Source organism: Rousettus aegyptiacus, unplaced genomic scaffold (assembly GCF_014176215.1).
Source record: "Rousettus aegyptiacus isolate mRouAeg1 unplaced genomic scaffold, mRouAeg1.p scaffold_m13_p_18, whole genome shotgun sequence".
Classification (NCBI taxonomy): domain Eukaryota; kingdom Metazoa; phylum Chordata; class Mammalia; order Chiroptera; family Pteropodidae; genus Rousettus; species Rousettus aegyptiacus.
In genome coordinates, this window is record NW_023416293.1 from 14,651,318 (window position 1) to 14,664,571 (window position 13,254).

The following is a 13,254-nucleotide window of genomic DNA, read 5'->3' on the forward strand; positions in this document are numbered from 1 at the left end:
CCCCTGCAGCCGGCTGTTCCCTGGAGAAGCCCCGCCCCCGGCTCCCTCTCAGCAGGTGTCTTCCGCCTCCTGAGCCTGGGCCTCAGCTGTCCCCACTCCCTCCGCCCCAGGCTGCGACTCTGCAGCCTGGAAGCCAGAAGGGAGAGCTGCTCACCACCCCCCTCGTGCCCCCCGCTGTAGTCAAGGCAACCAAGCACCTCCCCTCCCCACTCTGCCACATCCCTGCCCCGCTCTGGGCCTGTGGACAGGGAGGTGGCCTCACTAAAGCCAGGGACAGCTGCCATCAGGTTACCCAGAGTGCCTGGGCCTGCAGCCACAGCATCAGGGGCTAATGCGCATGCTGGTGATCTGTGGAAGCCTGGGGACCCTGCTCCTTCCCCTGGGAGCGGCCCTCCAGCCTCCGCCAAGGGGAAGGGGGGTCTCAGGTAGAGACAGGTGGACACTGCCCTGCACCTCGCCTCCCCCTCAGGAAGGAAGGAGGACTGCGTGGACGGCACCTCCGGTTCTGTTGGGTTTTGGCAGTTCAAGAGCCACCCCCAGGGTGGAAGGGGTTAGAGGTCTACTTGGGGCCGGGGACTCTCAGAGAGCTGGGAGCCCCACCCCTGGGCTGAGCTGCTGCCTGAGACTTGCCTTCTTTCTGGCCTGTCCCCTCGCTGTGGAGGGTGGAATGCAGGGGGAGGGGAGACTGCCAGGTGTGAGGGAGGAGGATGGGCCACTTGGGCCCTACGGGGCTGTGAAGGAATGTCCAGTGGTGAGCACAGTCCCCTGCACAAAAGACTCATCCGACCCTCCAAGTAAGCCCCTGTGTCTGACCCCTGTCAGGCCCCATCCCCTGCCCCCGGCCCCCCAGCTCTGCCTGCAAAATCACAAAGGAGGAAACTGTGGAAAAAGGCAAAGCTAGATCCGGAGAAAAACATCCCCTGCTGGTGACATCCCTCTGGCCTAGACAGAGTCATTTAACTCAGGGTCGCATGCTGGCCGGGGAGCCCGTGTGCAGCACTGTGAGCTGTTCCCAGATGCCCTGGCCAGCCCGGGCCCCAGCCCGGTGGTGCAGGCCGAACCTCCCTAGAGGACTGACCACGCTTCCCCTGGTCCCTGGCACCAGCCTGGACTGTGCTGGAGGGGCACCTGCCTTGCCCTGGGCTGCTGGGGACCGCGGTCTTAACTCAGAGTCCCCACCGAGACTGTTCATGGTACAGGGTAGCCAGGCTGTGCGCCCTCAGGAACAGACTCCTCCCCACGGCAGACTGGCCAGGGCGCCAGACACAGCTCCCTCCCAGGTTTCCACCGCTGAGACTGGGGTTCGCCCTGAGCTGAGTGGTGGAAGACCCCCAGCGAGGAAGCTTCAGGGAGGAGGGCTCTGCAGGGCGGAAATGGGAGCCCGGGTGGGGGGGGGGGAGGGGCATTCAGAAGCGGGAACTGAGCCCAAGCCTGGAGAGCTAAGAGGTGTTGAGCTGACAGGCCCTGGGAGCCCACGTGGAGCTGCCCGGGGCGAGTCCTGCTCTGTGGCCTCTGAGCTCCGTGCCCGAGGCAGGACGGTGTGTACGATGCTGTTTCTGTTGTTTAAAGAAACTGTGGGAATAATCTGTCCATTTCCAAAATGTAGGTGCCCCAGTTTGCCCAGTTCTCACCCTCAGCCCCTCCCAGGAGAAGTGGGTGAGGGGAGCTCCCCTTCCTCCGCAGAAGACCCGGAGAGGAGAGGACCGGGTAGGGCGATACTGGGTCCCGCTTTTTTTCTTACAATGCCCTAAAATCTTGCCGTGGCGGGACCTTTGCTAGGCCATCAGCTGTGAATGCTCCTGGACCCAGATGGCCCCTGCCTGGTGTGGCTTTCTCCAGGTTCCCCGGGCGTGGAGAGAGGTGGGCCCACCCCTGCAGTCGCCCACCCTCCCGGGTGTGGGTAGAACCGCCCCTGAGCGGCCTCTGGCGGCCTGTGCCCGCTAGGCCTTCGGCCCCTGCTGACCCTGTTGGTCACAGGCGCTTCTGAATAATTTTAAAAGCCTGGAAAGGGGCCAAGAGAGGGAGCGGGGAGGAAGCGGGGTTCGGGCCACGCTAACGGAGACCTGGAAATGCCCCGCTGCTCACACCCCCTCTGCGCGTGCAGCACCACTGAGGGGCCACGGCTGGCATCCCAGGGGTCGGCTGCGGAGTGGCCTGGAGGGGGTCGACGCCCACCCCGCTGCACCTCTGGCTCCGAGGGCAGGGACCCCGGCCCTGCTGCACCCCGGCTCCGGAGGATTCGCCCCCCCCCCCCCACCGCCTTTCTGCATCCTCGGTCCCAAAAGGTCGGGGCGGCCCGGCACCGCTGCATCCCCGGCTGTCGAGTGTCGGGGTCCCGAGCCTTGCTGCACCTCGGCTCCTCGGCCCAGGCGGCTCTTTGTCTACCTGCCCGGGCGTTAAAGGACCCGCTCCCAGCGCGCGCCGCGGGCCCGGGGCGGAGTCGGCGCGCGGGAAACGAGACTCTGTCGCTTTAAGCGCGGCGGCGGGCGGCGGGTGGGAAGGAAGGGGGCGGGGCTCGGCGGGGCTCGGCTCCGGCTCCCTCGTGGCCCGGCGCTCACCTCTCCGTCCCGGGCGCGGCGGTCCGGGGCTGGGCGCCCGCTGCGAATGGCCGCGAGCCGGGAAGATGCTCCACCTGCGCCCGCCCAGGGCGGCGAGGACCGCGCGCCTGCCCCGCAGGTGAGCCCCCGCGTGCCGCGCGACCCCGTGCTGGGGTCGGGTCTGCAGCCCCCAGCGGCGCCGCGCCTGCAGCCCCCGGACGGCGGAGGGTCTTCTCTGACCGCGGTCTTCTCTGACCGGGCGCGTAGCTGTGCGCTTTGGGGTGGGAGGTGGGTGCTGGGGTCTGAGGAAGGAAGGAAGCGGGAAGGCAAGGCGCTGGGACTCCCCTGAGACGGGGACAAGGCTGAGACAATAGCACAACTTGATTGAACTTGGACGGCTGCCTGCAGTGCGGCGGGGGCGGCGGCGGGTCGGAGTGCTGGGGACCTGGGGAGCTGCAGCCCCGACCGGTTCGGCTAGGGGCCCCCCACCCCGGAAGCTCTGGGGGCTGTCCAGGGCTGAGCAGGGGTGGGCTGTGGAAGGGCGAATTTGTGACCCCACCGCTGGGTGGATCCCCCGAAGGAGTGAGCCTGGGGCGGGACTCTGGGCGGGGGTGCCCAGGGGTGGGGCGCAGACGGTCAGGACTCTGCACCGAGGCCCCCCCACTTGAAGGGGAGTGAGTGAGATGGCCACCAGCCTTCCACCTTCAGACTGGGGGATTAGGGATCCCCAGCCGCCTCCCGCCGGCAGCCGTTGGCGGTGGTGGAGTGAATAGGAGGCTGGCCCCTGGTGCTCTGACCCCTCCCACCCAGCCTCCTCTCAGCTCAGCCCCGAGAGCGGAGAGCCGGGACGTGCACCCAGAAACTGGCTCCTGCTTCCCCACGCGTCCCTGGGGGTCCCCGCTGCATGCTGCACTTACAGGCTTGGGGTAAGAGCAGACTGGGCCTGGCCTGGGAGGGGGCGCCCCCTGGAGGCCGGGGTCCTGCTGGCCCCAAACTGTCCCCCAGCGGGGAGGACGGACTGAAGACCCTCTGGAAAGCGGCTTGGGGCCCTTTGCTCAGATGACCAGTGTCGTAAGAGGAAGTTGGGGAACAGAGCAGGGACTTCTGCATAGTGACTTCTGGCAGGTCTCACTTCTGGTGGGACCCTGGGCTGAGCCCTGAGGCCCTGGGCCCCGGAGAAGGACGGAAGGGCGGGGCGCGACCTCCCCTTGCCACTCTGCCACTGCCGCCCAGTTCAGAGCCCACTCGGCCGCCCAGCCCAAGGGAAAGGATGTCCGCCGTCCACCCCGGGCCTGCCCCGCCTCTGCCGTCAGGTTCCGCCTCCCGTCCCTGGAGGTGGGGTGCTTCTTCAGTCACCCAGCGGCACACCTTCCTTCCTACCTTTTCTAGGTTACCCCGCCTTTGCCTTTGAATTGATATTCTCCCTGCTGCTGCTTCCTCTCCGCCCCACCCCACCCCACCCCGGGAGACCCAGGCTTTGTCCTGTGAGCTTAGTACCCTATCCTGGGGCCACAGCTGCTGAGTACTCACTCACCAGAAGCCGCTGCTGGGCAGGTGTGTCAGGGCAGGACCTGTCTGCCCAGCCCAGGGAGGGGAGCAGGTCACGTTACTAGTCAGTCTGCTGCCTGCTGGGAGGGGCTGGCCCAGGCTGTGGCCTCCTTTCCATCCCAGCCCAGACTCAGGCGGAAGGTCCTAAGAAGGCCAGGAGGTGTTAAGGGGAGAGCCCTCCTTGTCCTCGACTGGCTCCAGCCCACAGAGCTCTGGGGACACCTCACAACCTTCCTTGTAAACAGGGTCTGAGATGCCTGATTGGGGCCAACAGGGATCAAAGAGAGTCCCTCTCTGTGGGCTCATGTTCCCCTTGAGCTCCAGGGGAGGCGGGGGGCGGGGGGGGGGAGGGTGCGACACTTGGAGGGTGTGAGCCATCAGGGCGAATGGCTCCATCGGGCCCCAGGCACCTCCCTGACCAGCGTTTGATGAGCTGAGCTGTGATCAGCCCTGGCCCCTCCACTGGCCTGGGAGCGGACGGTGCCCTCCCTTTCCCGCAGCTGGGGTTTTCGCGGCCGGCCCGGGAGGCAGCATTCTCGCGCATCTTGAGCATATGGTCTCTGCCCCTGCATCCTTCGGTATGCGGCAGGCCTTTACCCCGTTCATGCCTGGACTCCCTCCCTCCCGGAAAGGACCCTTAGCCAGAGCCCGCAGACTGGTGGGAACAGGGCCTAGTCGTCCTACAGAGACCCCCTGGGGCGGAGGGCTCCAGCCCCGCGCCGAAAGCCACACTCGCGGGCTTACCCTCTTTCTGCAGAGCCCCTGCCCTGTCTGGTGGAGGCGAGAGGATGCAAATAAGTGTGAACCAAGTCATACCTGCGGTGACTGGAAGCAAGCAGGGAGGGCTTCACAGAGAAGGTGGCATTGTCATTGGGCCTTGAAGCGCATGTACGAGTTTTGCTGATGAACAAGAGTTTGAGGAGAGAGGGTATTTGTCATCTTCCAGCGTCTCTGCCCAGACGCGCCATCTCCGCGGCTTCGTTGGTCACACAGACTCCTTGTCTCAATCGGAGTCCGCGGAGACAGCCAGCTGAGCCAGCCTTTGGCTGCGCAATGTCACCAGGAACCCCGTCTGGAGCCCTTTGCTAATGCGCCCGGCGCGTGTCCTCTGGGCCTGGGGGCCAGTGCCGTCGCACCCCTCACAGGCTTGTGGAGGCCGCTTTTGTGCTGTGGGCCTGTGTTCAAGGAGGGAGTGTGCCTGTCCCAAGTCACAGCCAGTGAGTGGCAGGGCAGACCCTGAGACCCGGCCCCTGGCTCGGAGGTCCGTTCCGCGCCAGGCCAGATGCAAGCCCAAGGGCCTCGGTGCCGTCTGCAGGCCTGAGGACTCCCTGCCTCTTGGGACAGGCGTTTTCTACAGGGGACAGGGCGTGGGCTTCTTCAGCCGCCATGAAAGCTGCACCTGGCTTCTCCGTTGGCTCCCGTAGCCGCCCATTACGTGGCGGTACTTTCGTCCCACCCAAAGCTCCCACGGGCAGCGACCGTCGCTCAGGTTTTGCAGATGGGGACTTTACTAACGGTCCTGATGACGACAGGCGGGGGCCAGGACCCCATCCTCAGAGCGCGTGGGCCGGCACAGATTTGGACAGACCACGCGCACCCTGTGCCGTGTCACTCAGAGCTCTCTGGGCTGGGTCCAGTCGCATCTCCGGGAAGAGAGCGGCCACATCGAATGGGAGTGGACCGGTCGTCCCCCGGCAAGTGCTCGCTGACTGCCTGCTGTGTGCCGAGTGCCGTGCCGACCGCGGCCAGGGGACAGAGACGGCGCTGTGGGCGCACGTCTCAGTGTGGCCGGCGTCCCACACACGGAGCGGCAGCAGCCAGAGGTGGCCGGCGAGCGGGTCGGAAATGTACGGGCGGGTTCGTGCCCGGGGGGAGGGGCCCCGAGCCCGCGATGCGTCTTAGAGACGTCGATGGGCTGGAAACTGGGACGCAGGCCAAGCTGCCCTGTCCCCTCCGCTGTCCCGCGGGGCCTGCCCCGAGGCCGCGAGGCGGGTGTCCGGCGCCCGGCCGCGTGTGCGTGCATGGACGCGTTATTTTTCAGGCTCGGAACATTTTCCCGCGGGTGGTTTTAAATTCTTCTATTCGACTGTAAAGACCAGGTTTTAATTCTGGTGAGCTGCCAACTGTGTGATTTTAAAAATCGGTTTTTGACAGCTTTAAGACAGAAGTCGTGTTTCTGCCAGCAGGCGGAATTAGGGCTCAGGGGCCCTGGAGGGAAACCAGGGCTGGGGACTTAGCCCTGGAGTCGCGGGTTCCTGGAATTTGACCCCCAGGCACAGTGGCTGGGACGGCGCGACCCAGGCACGGCTCCCTCCGCAGGGATGGAAGGCAGGCTCGAGAGTGGCGGGTCCCGGGGCACATGCCCCCGTCCGGAGGGAGGTCGCTGAAGTGTGTTCCCGCGTTGTAGGAACCTGCTGTTTCCCCGTCTCCCGCGTGGTTCCCGCGTGGTTCCTGCGTGGCCGGGCCCCACGACTTGCGCTGCTTCTCTCCGGTTAAGCTTCTCTCATGATGCCCAGCCCAGATTTCCCCGCCTGCTGCTCCGGGGTGCTCAGCTTCAGAGCGCCCTGGCAGAAGCCAGGGCCCTGGCAGGACGCCGCGGGGCCGCGCCCTCCGCCTCGTGCAATTCCTGCCGGGCAGCGGGTCGGGCGCCTTCTGGCCTGGCACCGAGCTGACCTTGGGGAAGATCATGGATTCGCTCTGCCTGAAAAGACGGCTCTGAATGAGTGAAGTCCATAAAGGCCACTATCCTCTGCTTGCGACGCATTTCAGAATCATTCCCCTCGAGGCATCATGAGCAGAGTGTTTATGAATTCCCCTCTTTTTGGTGACGTCGTTACATGTGAAGAGAGGGACAGGTGAGGGCGGTGCCGCCCCGCCCCCCCCGCCCCCCCCCCCCCCGTGGTTCCGGGAAGCTGCCTCTGCCTCCGCCCCGCCCTCGGTAGCTGTCCCTCCCACCTGCCATTCTCTTTCAATGGTTTTCCTTTACGGAGTCCCAGAGGTGTTTAGGGACAGACGGACATCAGGCTGCCTTGACAGCCCCCCACCCCCAGCACCTCCACCCAGCCCTGCCCTGGCCTCGGAACCGCGGCGGGTGAAAGACGGGTCCACCTTCTGCAGCCCCGGCTCGCTGGGGCGCAGGCCCAGGAGTTCCCTGCTGCACGAGGGCTGAGCTCTGGGCGTCCGCATGGAGCTGGGCCGGGTCGAAGCGGCGCTCGTCTCCGGGGAGGCGGAGAGCCCGTGCGCCACTGAACCGAGGGCACCCCGGGAAGACGGAGGACTCGCTTTTACTGCCCAAATCCCACCTTTGTGCATTCGTTTTCAATTCCTTCAGAATGATAACTGACTTTATATTTACTCAAACCTCACACTCGGTGGACGCCCAGGGGGCTGTTGCCTCTGAGGGGCGCCCCATGAGGCTTTGTTCTTTTCGGTCTCAGAAAGGCGGGCAGGCTTTGGGCTCAGGCCACTCTGGACAGCAGAGGAGGACTAGGGGGCGAGGTGAGGCTGCCAGGACCCCCGCTCCCCCCCCAGGCTGAGGAGGGCAGAAAGGAAGACAGAGCAGGATGTTTTCCTTCCTGTCTGTTGCCGGAAGGCACCTTCCCGCAAACAGCCAGTTGGATTTTGATGAACTTTCTCTTTTCATTTCAGCCTTCTTTCTTTTGACTTAAGGATTATGCCAAAAGCCTCAGACTGATCACAAAGCCTCAGAACAGATTTCAGCTCATAGTTGCCCAAGAAAAACATGTTCATACCAGAAGTGATTTCCTAGCCAGTCATTTCCTGTGTTCTCAAAATCGTTATTTCTTCCTTAAGATATGTATCTTCAGATAACAAGGACTTCTCCCTCTCGACCTGGGGTGGTGACCGGGCAGGAGGCATTCTGAGGAAAGTGTAAGTCAAAGGACACGTGAGAGGGGCCGGGAAGGGGCTGACGTCCTGCTAAGCTCACGGCGCTTTATACCCAGCCCGATGGGGAGCACGTTTTTGATGCCCAAGTGAAGAGACGAGGCATCCAGAAATCTAATGTCGCCTCTGCCACCGACTTGCTCTGTGCCCCGGGGCAAAACTCAGCCCCCGTTCCCCTCCTCTGGAGGAGCATGAAGGCCGCTGGCAGCTGAGAGACAGTCAGGGACCGAGCGTGAGGGACTGTCATCTGAATGGAAAGCACACCATTCAGCAGGATTTGCTGCAGAGTCGTGGCGATCCGGTGTCAGGGTGTCGAAAGCAACAACCGCTTAGGGACATGGCCAGGTATTTGTTTGCGAAGCTCGACGGGGACTTCAGTAGCCGGCTCTGTGAACACGGGGCGGGGCATCTGCCTCTCGTGGAGCTGGGGGTTGCAGCTGGGGTTTGAGAAGTTCAAACCTTTTCAGTTCCCTGTTATTTTTCCCCTCCATCCACGCTTCACCCTCCGGTGGGCAGAATGTCAGGCCTGAGGCATGAGTGGCCCTCACCTTGCCCGAACACCTGCGTGGAGTTTGTTTCTCCGCATCACGATCTTTGCTTCCTCCGCTTATTGGTTAAGAATTAAGCTTCCTTTTTTCTTTCTGTTCTTCTCAAGGCTTTGTAATAGGTGAGCGAGAGGCTGACTTTCACACGCATGGAACACTCACCCATAAAGATGAAGGTCTTCCGCAGTGCATGAGCCGGGTGCTCTGGTGCTGACCTTTGACCCCACACACAATGTGGTATTCAGCTGTCCTGTTCTCTGAAGTGAAAACCTTCAGAGCCCTCAACAAAGATAATTCACGAAGAGTAAGCGGTCCATGAACTGCATGACTTAAGAAGAGAAGGCAGTTAATTTTGAGATAAAGATGAAGGCAGGAGGTCTATAAAAATGACAATGCCCACCCAGGCCAGACCACTGACCCCCCGCCCCCAGCGGGCGACAACTCAGCCTTCCCTAAGACCTAGGTTAAAGAGACAAGTAAGCTTTCTATTCAAGGGGATTTCTTAATGCTAGGATTTCTTTGGACAAACCTGCCTGGCGTTTGAATGGGGAATCTTGGTGGGAGAGGAGCTATTCAGAAGGCGGGACTCCAGAGGGCCCCTTGGGAACGCTTCCTCTGAAACCCCTAACAAGTGCACTTATTCGAAGGGTTTCGAGGATGTAAGCATTCATGGGCTGGTTGGCAGGAAAGAAAACTTCACAGGCCACATGTGGTCCCAGTCACCACCTAGACACAGTGCTACAGAGGTAGGAATTATAGTGTTGCCTTTTTTCCCCTTATTGCTCTCTAGAAATGTAAGGAAAGACTTAGCCTTGGGAACAAGCCTCGGGTGTTTAATTGTAAGGTTGGTTGAGGAGAGGGAGACAGAGAGGCGAGGTAGGGGAAAGTCATGGTTTGGTTTACACCAAAGAATCCTTCCCGAGGGCTGGCGGGAGCGCTCGTCCGCCGGCTGTGTGAGGACATCGGGGTTCCGTGGTGTGAGGAAACCTGCTTCTGCCTCACAGTGGTAACTTGCAAATTCTTCCCCCATGAAGCTTTATTTTTGGAGACCACGGTAATTTACATGCTGGGACCTATCATTAACTGCTAGTTTTATGCTCTTATTGGAAATCTTTACATTAGGAAAGAATGTATGGGTTGTTTGGGGGCAGGGAAGGGAGGCTCAAATTAAAGCTTACCTTGCATAGTATCTCAGATCTGTCCAGGATCAGAGAATGGGTTAGAAACCCACTGTCCCCCAAGCAAAAGGAGTTCTCTTGGCCACCCATAACCGTCTTCCCGAATCGCGAGCATTCACTTATTTAGAAAGTGGCTCTTTCAAGGGAAAAGGTGTTCGTGTAAATACTGTTAAGATTGTCCACGTGGGAGCCACAGTGTTATGTGTAAGTACTGGGGGACAGTCTTGATGAACCCCCGCAGGAGCTATGTAGCATGTTTCATAAATGGGAAAAGCAGAAACAATTGTGCTATACGAAATTTCAGTCCAAAATTGGGTAAATGGAGAAACCTCCTACTAATTCCACCACCTACTATGTGACAAAGTTTGGTGACCTCGCGGCTGACCGCTGTCTGGGATCGGAGAGGGGTTGACGTTGGTGTAACGTACCTTTCAGATGTCCTTGTTGGAGAGAGATTGGGATGGGATGATGTTTTATCTCAGTCGTGCTTCTCCAGCGACTCCTTCAAAATGCTAGGGCTCAACTCAAATGCTGTGTGTGTCACGTTGGCCAGGAGAAGTGTTTTCCATAGAAATGACTCCAGGTTCTCAAGGAGCTCTCACTATGAGAGGTCAGTTTTACACATAAAGAATACGGCACATTTTGCTTCCAGTTGAATTTTTAGGCTGTTCTGGGCAAACTGCATAGCAGGGCTTTCCAGAAACATATTAGAGGCCACATAAAGTGTTGCCCTTTGCTGGGTAAATGTATGGGATTATTGTTAAACTAAAGATGGAGCTAATAAGATCCTGGCGTGACCTTCCCAGCTGCAGGAACCCAAGATGAAGCTATTAAACTCTTTGCCCAAAGCAGGCATTTTGCCAATTTGATGGCAGAAGAATGCTTAAGGAAGCGGAAGTGAGAGAAAGCTAGAACCTGGGAGCTCCCAATGGGTCCAAATTGTTTTGAAAACACTGATCAGTTGTCGTTTTCCACATGGCCTTCTTTCTCGCAGCAGACTCTCGTAGAATTCTTAGCCATATCCTTTCTGGGGAAGATACTTGCATATGGCTCCTTGATTCATTCATTCAACCAGTCTATTGAGAATCTACTCTATGCCAGACCCTGCCATCCAGCTTCTCACTGTACAGGAAGACGCTTTGCCGTCATCTCGGTTAGGGACAGAAGTCCCAGGGGAGTGGGTAGAATGAGAACACCAGCAAGTCAAGGGCCACATACAATGGAAGACCAGAGATTAAGAGTAGTCAGGGGTAGAGGGGAAGGGGTCTGGATAAGGGGGAACAGAAGGGTATGCAGTCACTGAGGCTGACAAAGGGAAGAAGTTCAAGCAGACACTGTTAAATACAACCTGACAGACTGGGAAGATAGGACCAAAAGGTCCCAATGGGATTTAGCATCAAACAGTTGCTTAGGAATCCCTGCCAGAGCATTCTGCATTGGCTACCTTTGCGAGTGATCAGAAAATGATTCTCTCTTGGCCTCGAAGATTTCCTTCCGTAGTCACATAATAGTAGCAGGTCTGCCCTCCGAGTAGGTTAAAGAGAACTCTCCACACGAGCATGGCTGTCAGGCTGACCAATGCAACACTACTGGTTCTTACCACTGTGTCATGCTGTTATGTTATCAGCGACAGAGAAGCAATCCCGATTATCTCCCCGGTCAACGGCCTTGACTTCGGTGTCATACACGCCATCGACTGAAAAAGCAGCTTCCCCTCAAGGTGCCCAAAGGGGGAAGTGTCCTTGAAGGCCTCCTCCGTTTCTGTACGTGATCTTCCATCTTGGGAGAGCGGCCACACAACGCTGTGGTTTAACCCTATACCGCCTCTTCGGTCCCCTCATCAAACGAGGTTCCCCCAAATCAGCTGACCTGGGGCACCTGCCATTGACCCAGGAAAGGCCTCTTCTGAATTCATTTTCATCCAGAGGCAAGAGAGAGGAACGTTTCCTCTTGAATGTGGAGCTGTCCGCTGCTTGCAGGGTGTCTTCCGGAGAGACTGGGCGAGCGAAGCGCTTCCGCGTTGGCGGAGTCTCTAGAGCGCCCTCACGCGCAGGTCTAGCCCGGGGCGCTACTCCATGCGGCCTGCCCTTGGGCACACACCCTTCCACCCCTCTGGGTGCTCTCTGAAGGCTTCAGCACTTTGTGCCGCTGGCTAAGGTGGTCACCGGAAGGACAGAAGACTGCCGGAAGGGCAGGACACAGGCCTCGGCGCCGAGATGACCAATCGGGGGCCGCCTGGGCTTTGATAGACAGGGAAGAGGAAGTTGGTGGGCGGGACTTCCTCCGAGGGCAGCCGCCATGTTGGAGCTGTGAAAGCCAGGCGCTTGGTGACCTCGACGACTCTGAAGACTGGTCACCCCCGAAATAGAAGAAGGAGCTGTCCACGTGGGAGCCCTGCCAGTGCAGCTAGGCCGGCCCGGCCCTGAAGCGAGGTCCCAGGGATGGAGCAGTGGCCATCGTGGGGGGCCTCCGCGACACCCACGTGGAGGGCTGTCGCTCCCCTCCCCCAGGGCCTTGTGCCAGAGCCACGTGTCCCCTATAATGACCTCTTCGTGGGGACTCATCCCGCAGCGCCCAAGCTCACCGCGAGGGAGCCGTGTTTGCATTCTCCCAGATGGTGATGACTTCTTTGCGAAGCAGCTCCCAGAAGGTTGGCCTTGACCGTCGAGGGCCAGGTAGGTTCCTGGAGGGGTTTTCCCAGAGGAGGAAGATACAACAATGGGGTCCCCACCGGACGCTGAGTCTGTCAACAACCAGGAGCTGCTCCCGGCCTGCTCCGCAGATCCTGGCGTGGGTCGTCACCCACTCCCCTGCAAGCCGCCGGCCAGAGTCACGTGGTGCCCCGTCACGGCGTGAGGATGTGCCTTTCACGCTGTAGGGATTGTTTTCAGCCACCCCGAAGGGTTTCCGTGAGTTAGACTGTTTCCCACGCCTTTTGCCACTGCCCTTCCCGTAGTTCCGGGAGAGCTGCGAACCTCCTTTTCTTCAGCATTCTCAGCCCCGAACCTCGGGAACTGGAGGTGCCGCGTGAGAGTGGCGGAGACCACCTGTCTGTCCAAAGACCGGCGCGAGAGACCCTTGCGCTCTGCTGGATCGCGGGGGAGGGCTGCCCAGAATGCTGCCACGTGGCCCCCCAGCCACCTGAGAAAATGCGGTTTAGCTCTGCTGCTCTGTGGCCCCCTCATGTCAGTGCTGTTTCGTGACAAGCAGGTAAAGGGACTGTAGAGCTGGTCAGATGTGGATATTAAACTGGTCTGGTTCTCAACTAGCTGTGGAACCGCGGGTGTGTAACTCTACCTGTCTGAGGCTCAGCTCTCCCGTAGGTTAAATGAAGGTCATATCTAACTCGGGTTTAATATGAAGGTCAAACGAGACTGTATGTGTGTGTAAAAGTGCCCAGCAGGGCCCTTGGCATACATACCTAGAGACTGGATGTGTGCCAACTGGTTTTAGCAATGATCTGGTGATGGTCACCAAGAAACATGAGCTTAGAATATTTGCGTGGATCAGCACCAACCTGGCGTCGCCACCAGAAACTAA

General features: G+C 59.9%; 1 protein-coding gene across 8 annotated transcripts in view; it reads left to right on the forward strand.

The window, feature by feature from the left end:
- Positions 1-13,254, forward strand: part of NAV1 (neuron navigator 1) — a 144,293-nt gene that overhangs the window by 93,219 nt on the left and 37,820 nt on the right. The gene's annotated exons all lie outside the window — the stretch shown is intronic.